Source organism: Poeciliopsis prolifica, unplaced genomic scaffold (assembly GCF_027474105.1).
Source record: "Poeciliopsis prolifica strain line A6 unplaced genomic scaffold, Auburn_PproV2 SCAFFOLD010, whole genome shotgun sequence".
Lineage (NCBI taxonomy): Eukaryota > Metazoa > Chordata > Actinopteri > Cyprinodontiformes > Poeciliidae > Poeciliopsis > Poeciliopsis prolifica.
This window is the reverse complement of record NW_026562385.1, coordinates 7,080,001-7,086,483: the sequence shown is the minus strand read 5'-3', so window position 1 is coordinate 7,086,483 and position 6,483 is coordinate 7,080,001. Positions and strand designations below refer to the sequence as shown.

Here is a 6,483-nt window from a genome sequence, read left to right as displayed (position 1 = left end):
CAAAAAATATTCTTGCATTAGATGAGACTTAAATCAAAACTGAAAATATGTGGCGAGCCTTGACAATTGCTGCTCCCTCCGTCCAGTCAGATTGAGCTTAAGCCGTTTTGCAAAGAAGAATGAGCATCATCATGAGAAACAAATGATAAAAACCGATGGATATATCATCCCAATACAACTGCAGCAATAGAGATTCCCATGACAAGCATTTTAGATTTAGTTGTATTTAGCAATGTGACACTTCTTTGTTGTGCTCGATAACGACAGAAACACACTGAAGTTAGTGGCTGGGATGGGAAGAAAGCATGGAGATATGAGGCCACTTTAAATGTAATCACTTGCTTCGCTCTGCCCAGTGATCATTCTTTGTCCCATCATCGCCACTGCTGCTCTGCGTGCTGTTTCAGTGAATTCATGAGGCGCCGTTCTCTTTCGGTACCTGAAGGAACGCTACATTATGAATTAAGCATCAGACATTCTCAGGCTCACATCACAAATCGCCCTGTGGATTGGATTTCAATCTCAGCTCTGATTCTTGCAGCATTGTTGAAGGCTGACTCCCGAACTCTTCATTACTTTAAATCAAACCGTTCTTGCTGCTGTCCTCCGAAAAAGCTGCTCCCAGACATACATCAGGCAAGAAATTTGTAATGATATGCCACATGAGGCTTTACAAGTCATTACAGTGAGCTTCTGTTAAAAAGAAAGAGAATCCAAACAGTTTGGCAGAGATTTAATGAGGTGTAACTATAAATTCCACACACATACGTGAGCGAAAGTTACACTACGTCCAGATAGATTGCTCAGTTTGCACTATATTTAGTTGATTTTAGTGTAATGTTACATGGAGACGGTTACTATATGCTCCTGGCATGTGTTTGTGACGCAGCCGTAGCTATCCATGCATGAGCAGCGTGTAGGTGGGGGGGCTTGCTCACCGTTCAGCTGTCAAAGAAGCTGTGGAGGCATGAAGCGCTGTCAAAAGATGCTGTCTAATGAAGAGACAGATTCTTGCTGTGCAACACAAAGAGAAGTGAGTGACTTGCTCAAGGCCTCTGTCTGGCATCTTTTTGTGTGTGTGTGTGTGTGTGTGTGTGTGCAGAAAAGACTGAAAACATCATGCTGGAGCACCCAAAGTAGGAAAAGGAAAATAATATATAAAATAAAAGTTGAAGGCTGGTGGAGAAAAAGTTGAGCCTTACAGCTGCAAACTTGTTGAGATTCAACCCCACCTACACTTCATTCGCTTTGATCAACATGAAGTTAAATAGAGCACTTTTAGATTCGGTGAAATGCTCCTGCAGAGGCCCATACTATAAGGCTTTCTCTTGAGGAGGCAGATGTTTGTTAGTTGTAGTGTGACACATCTCTAAACAACAGAGAATTTCAAAAAGTGCACACACACATGCACTCTGGTTAAAATGGCAGCCGGTGCAATGATGCAGTAGCCAGGTTGTAATACTGTAAATGTGCACAAGGTGAGAATAATAATGTAGAAAAGGACATTTTGACACAGTAACAGCATTCAATCCAGTTGGATGCAGAGTCAATTCGGATTTTTTTTTTTTTAAAGTGGATGAAATAATAAATAGTTTAGTTGTCCTCACCCCACAGGATGAAAAGAGACCTCAGAAATACATTCAAATCAACAAAATAGTCAGATTTTCTAAAGAACAAATTAAAAAGAAAAATGCAGCCAGAGTTATTAAATATATGGTATAGGTTATACACATTTCCTAGTTTATGTATGTGATAACAGGTCTCAACTTAAGCAATTTGATTCTTTATTCAGTCACTTTTGACATAAGCAGGTCAGCTAATTTGAAATATTTAAAACCATACATGTAAAAATGTATAAATAATTCGGGGGGGTGGGGAAACAAGAGCTAAAATATTACACTCTAAATAGGTCAAATATGAAACGATTCTTGTTTTGGTGCCTTTATGTGATGCTAATCGACGACCTGTGATAAAACACCGCTGGTCCCAAGATGTTGCATAAATTAGCACTTCACAGTTTCTCGCACATATCTGCGCTGGAACCATCAAGCTTGCATGTACAGAAGATGTGTGTTCATATAGGAGAGGTGGCCTCCGCACGTTCTGCGAGGAGCAGACTCAGTTCCTCTGTGATTTCTCTGCTGGAAAAAAGCCAGCCTCCCATCTGTAAGGAATACTAAAACTGTTTCAGAAGGTGCTGGCAAATATTTCTGTACACCAGCTCGGTCTCTGAGGAGAGTTGAGTCCAGACAACTGCAGAAATCCCCTTCTTCTTTTTCCAACTTCCTCCTTTAATGCTTCCTGGGTTTTCTCGGTGTCTCTGGCCAGATTCAAATGTGATTTTGTACTATTTTCCCCTGATAATTCACCTTTTTCTGCCCATTATGTCTTTTTAACGCAATGGCCTCTCACCAGAGGCAACTGCTACCACTACACACACCCACACACACGCAATCACACGGTGCAGGGCTTCTGCCCCCGGAGGGAACCAGAAAGCCCCCACTTGCACAACAACATCAATAATACAGCCGCAACACCCCTCACCACCATTTGCTTCTAAAATAAGACCTCCATTACTGATTAATTTTTCATGTGCTTCTTCAACTGGACTTCTTCTGTGCTCTTTGCCTCTAAATAGGGGAGGATAAAAGATAACGACAAATACGTCCACACTCCAACTAACTTTAGATCAGTCAAATAGCAGGTCTTTGAAAACAGGTAAAAGGAGTTTGTCCTCAGTTCAATTATTTGAGGAGATTTCTTGAGCCTGAAGTGAGATCTGTAAATATTATAAAGGTTGCCGGTCGAACAAAGTTAAACACGGCAGCTTATCTTTAGCACAAAGGGAGTGGTTTCTTTAGAGAAAGAAGCTTTTCTGAAGCTTCTGAAGAAGATGCCACCCTGTACTGTCACCTGAGGAGAAAACTTGTCACAATAATTAGTCACCAAATGAAGCGATGAAAAATTTTATGCCTGAGTCCCAAAAGAAAGAATAAGCCTTTACTTTCTGTTGAAGAAGGTTCTGTTTTCATGATGGATGGATGGATGGATGGATGGATGGATGGATGGATGGATGGATGGATGGATGGATGGATGGATGGATGGATGGAAGTTGGAGCAGGGTTCAAAATGTTTAGGCATTGATCTATGACCATGAATTATTTTCAACTTATTGTTAACCTGGCTGACCTGAATTTAGAGAATAAACTCTGAACAGAACTTCCCACACTCCAATGCAAATTATCCAAATGGTTCAAGTTTAACAACACAAGTTTGTCAGGATATGTGGAGTCTGCAGCTACAGTCCTGGAGGGTCGGTGTCCATCAAACTGAATTACTTCCTTGGCATTGGCAGGTTTTACAAACTCCTGGTTATAGAGCATTCATTCGATTGATTCATGTGGTGTGTTGAAGCAGGAATGGACTCAAATGTTTGCAAGCCACTCTGACCCTTGAGTACCAGAGTCTGCTTTTCAGCATTTGGGGGAAAAAAAATAGCATAAAAGGAAAATAAATTGCCTAAAAGATAATGTGAAATTACAAAGTCAGACAAATTTAGTCATGATTAATAACACAGTTCCTGACTCTAAGTTAATGAGCTTTCAGAATTAACTGTATAAATCTTTCATTCCAAGTAAATTACATATTTATATGCTACTGTTCCCATCCTTTTGATGTCTCATAAGTTCAAACCACTTCAATGTCGTTTCGGCTCCATTCTTTAACACAGACTTTTCAAACATTGCTCAACTTTAACATATGCCAACAAGCTTAAATAGATAGATATTTTGATTCAATGTTAAATAAAGAGAATGTAGATAACAATTGACATGAGTCCTGGTCCAGAGCCTTGTGGCACACTACAACAAGTAGGAGTTTCTGCATTAGGACAACACAAATAAAATACTGAACTAACATTAAACTCGATAATTATATTTCTGGGCAGTAACTTTCTTTTTAAGTGATAATGTTATAAAATTTGCAGGTTTAATGTGAGCAAACGACACTAGTTTTAGAAAATAAAAAAGTTCCTGTGATGTGTAGTCGGCAGGCATAATGTCGTAATGGGATATTTGTGTGGACGATTTTGAGAAAACAGAACGTTTGGAATAAGGCTGTAACACATTTATATTAGGAAACGTGAAGACTTTCCGGATGAGCTGTAACTCTGAGGTTTGTTACTGTACCGTCATGTTCACTTTTGTAAAATCTGAGTTTGGCCATCCACTGTTTTCATCACAGAGCCGCCTGCTCTGCTACACCAACTCCACACTGAAAAAAAATAAGTCATTGGATGAACATAAAAAAATTATGGAAAGGATTTCCACCTGATTACTTTGCTTTATTTCAGCACCATGTACTTGTGTTACTCCTATTTAAAGCAAATGTGTTAGGTCAACCTAATTTATTAAGATTATTCCAATGTAAAGCAAATGTGTTGGCTCCACTTGTTACAATGGTGATTCAATGGGTGATTCTAAATCAAACATGTTGGCTCAACGTAATATATTGTGGTTATTCTTATATAAATAAAATGAGTTGGCAAAACATAATTCATTAAGGTTGTTCTAATTTAAACCAAATATGTTGGCTTAACCAGAATTATGGTAAGGCAATGGATGATTGTAAATCAAATGAGTGGCTCAACTCCATTCATTAAGGTTATTCAAATTCAAATGAAATGTGTGGGCTCAACATATGTTTTAAAGTTCCTTTAACTCAGTTACTATAGCATGACCCAGTGTAGTGCAATACAGCCAGCCCAACTAATCTGCAATGTTTAGGACCAAATCATTGATGTAACTTCATTAAGATGAATGTAAATCTAGTTGAAACCACCTTATTTTACAGTGGTACCTTCACACTACCTGATTCAGTAGGTCCAACTCACTAAAAGCAAGTTAGCTCAACAAATATGCTTCATGCTAAAAGACAGCTTTAATCGTGTGGAAATCCTTTCCATTATTTCATGACGTTTAATTCAAAGACATATTTTCAAGCGTTAATCAAGCATTTTAAGATAGCACTAGGTGAAAGTGTAGGAAGAACACTCAACAATTAGAAAAGGTACAACACAATTGTATTTTGTTATACATCGTTTTTTTACACAGCACAAAAACACAGCTGATTGGACATTGAGATAAAAAAAAACAACTACAAAAAGGTTACAGTTTCATTTCCCAGCCAATTCTTTACAACATAAAACATGTCAGTATAGTTGCTCAACTTAGAGAACTGTAACAATATAAATCTTTTCTACTGCAGACTTTAAACACTCATTTTCCATATGAAACTTTACTCAACTTAGCAGCGAGTTTCTATTGAGAACTTGTGCTTTCTTTGATAAGTTTCTTTCCATCCAATTTCATTATTATTTCTGTATTACTTCAAAGGTATGCTTGAGTTACTGAGCAAGTTGAGTGCTGAACGCACTAAACTTGAGGTAGCTCAAGTTTAGGCATAGATTAGCCCAGCAGCATCACTATTGCAGAAGATACACTGTCCAAGCTGTTCATAACTTCCACCTCCTCCAGGACAATCCCAACATCCAGATGTGCATCGGCAGCCTCTGCACCCTCTGCTCAAATGACGATTCAGAGGACAGTCTCGGCTTTGGCCATTTCTGCGCATTCATCAACGTCCTAAGGGAGTTAGGGAAGGTATTGGGGGAGAGACAATTCACATGTAATTAAATAAATAAATTAAGATTGACATTGATTGAGTCACTCATGGACCTTAGTTGGTGAAAGTATTTTAACAACTCTTAGGAGTTTCTATTGTAAAACACAAAGAGAATTTAACATACCATGTACTCCCTCACCAGCTTCTCTGGATCTTCATTTAGGTACACACAGACATTTGAGGATGCACTCTCGTCTGACCTCAGCAGTGTCTTCCTAAATATGCAGATCAAAAACAATGAGAAACAATCTCAAAACTCCAGCAGTATAGGTTCACACACTGAAAACATAGCTACATTCAAAGGAAGTGACAACAAAAGTGATCAGTGGCTTGCAGTCTATTTGAAAGATATTTAAAATTGTTAGTATCCCTTCATTATGCCATGACTAAAATGGAGTTTAACATTTTATTTAAACATCTAACTGAAGCTGTTAGATGTTTAAATAAAGACATGAATATATTACCAAAGAAATATGTGAAAAGTACAGAATGGTCAACACAGTCTATATCCTTCTACTTAAATGAATATGCAAAGCATTCCAGTCTTACAAGTACATGGACAGTCTATGTGTGGGCATGGATAACGTCGCATATGCCGGTGTTTAAGTGTAAAATGTTTTAACAGGTCATATCTACGAGACAGAGAGAGACTACACTCCTTACATTTCCACATCCCACGCAAATAAAGACAAATAAAACAGACTGGCCAAATAAATGTTTAGCTGAACTCTAGCTCTATAAGCTCTCTAACACTACATTCAGTCACTTTAGATCTGGCAAAACTTACTATTAGCCACTGAA

At 38.3% G+C, this 6,483-nt stretch overlaps 1 long non-coding RNA gene across 1 annotated transcript in view; it reads right to left on the bottom strand.

The window, feature by feature from the left end:
• Positions 1–5,507: 5,507 nt before the first annotated feature.
• LOC129363801 (uncharacterized) overlaps positions 5,508–6,483 on the bottom strand; it is a 2,077-nt gene continuing 1,101 nt past the window's right edge. Inside the window, exons 3-4 of the long non-coding RNA XR_008606349.1 lie at positions 5,807–5,897; positions 5,508–5,642 (exon numbers count right to left, since the gene is read on the bottom strand). This is a non-coding gene — a long non-coding RNA (uncharacterized LOC129363801). The remainder of the gene's footprint in view (positions 5,643–5,806; positions 5,898–6,483) is intronic.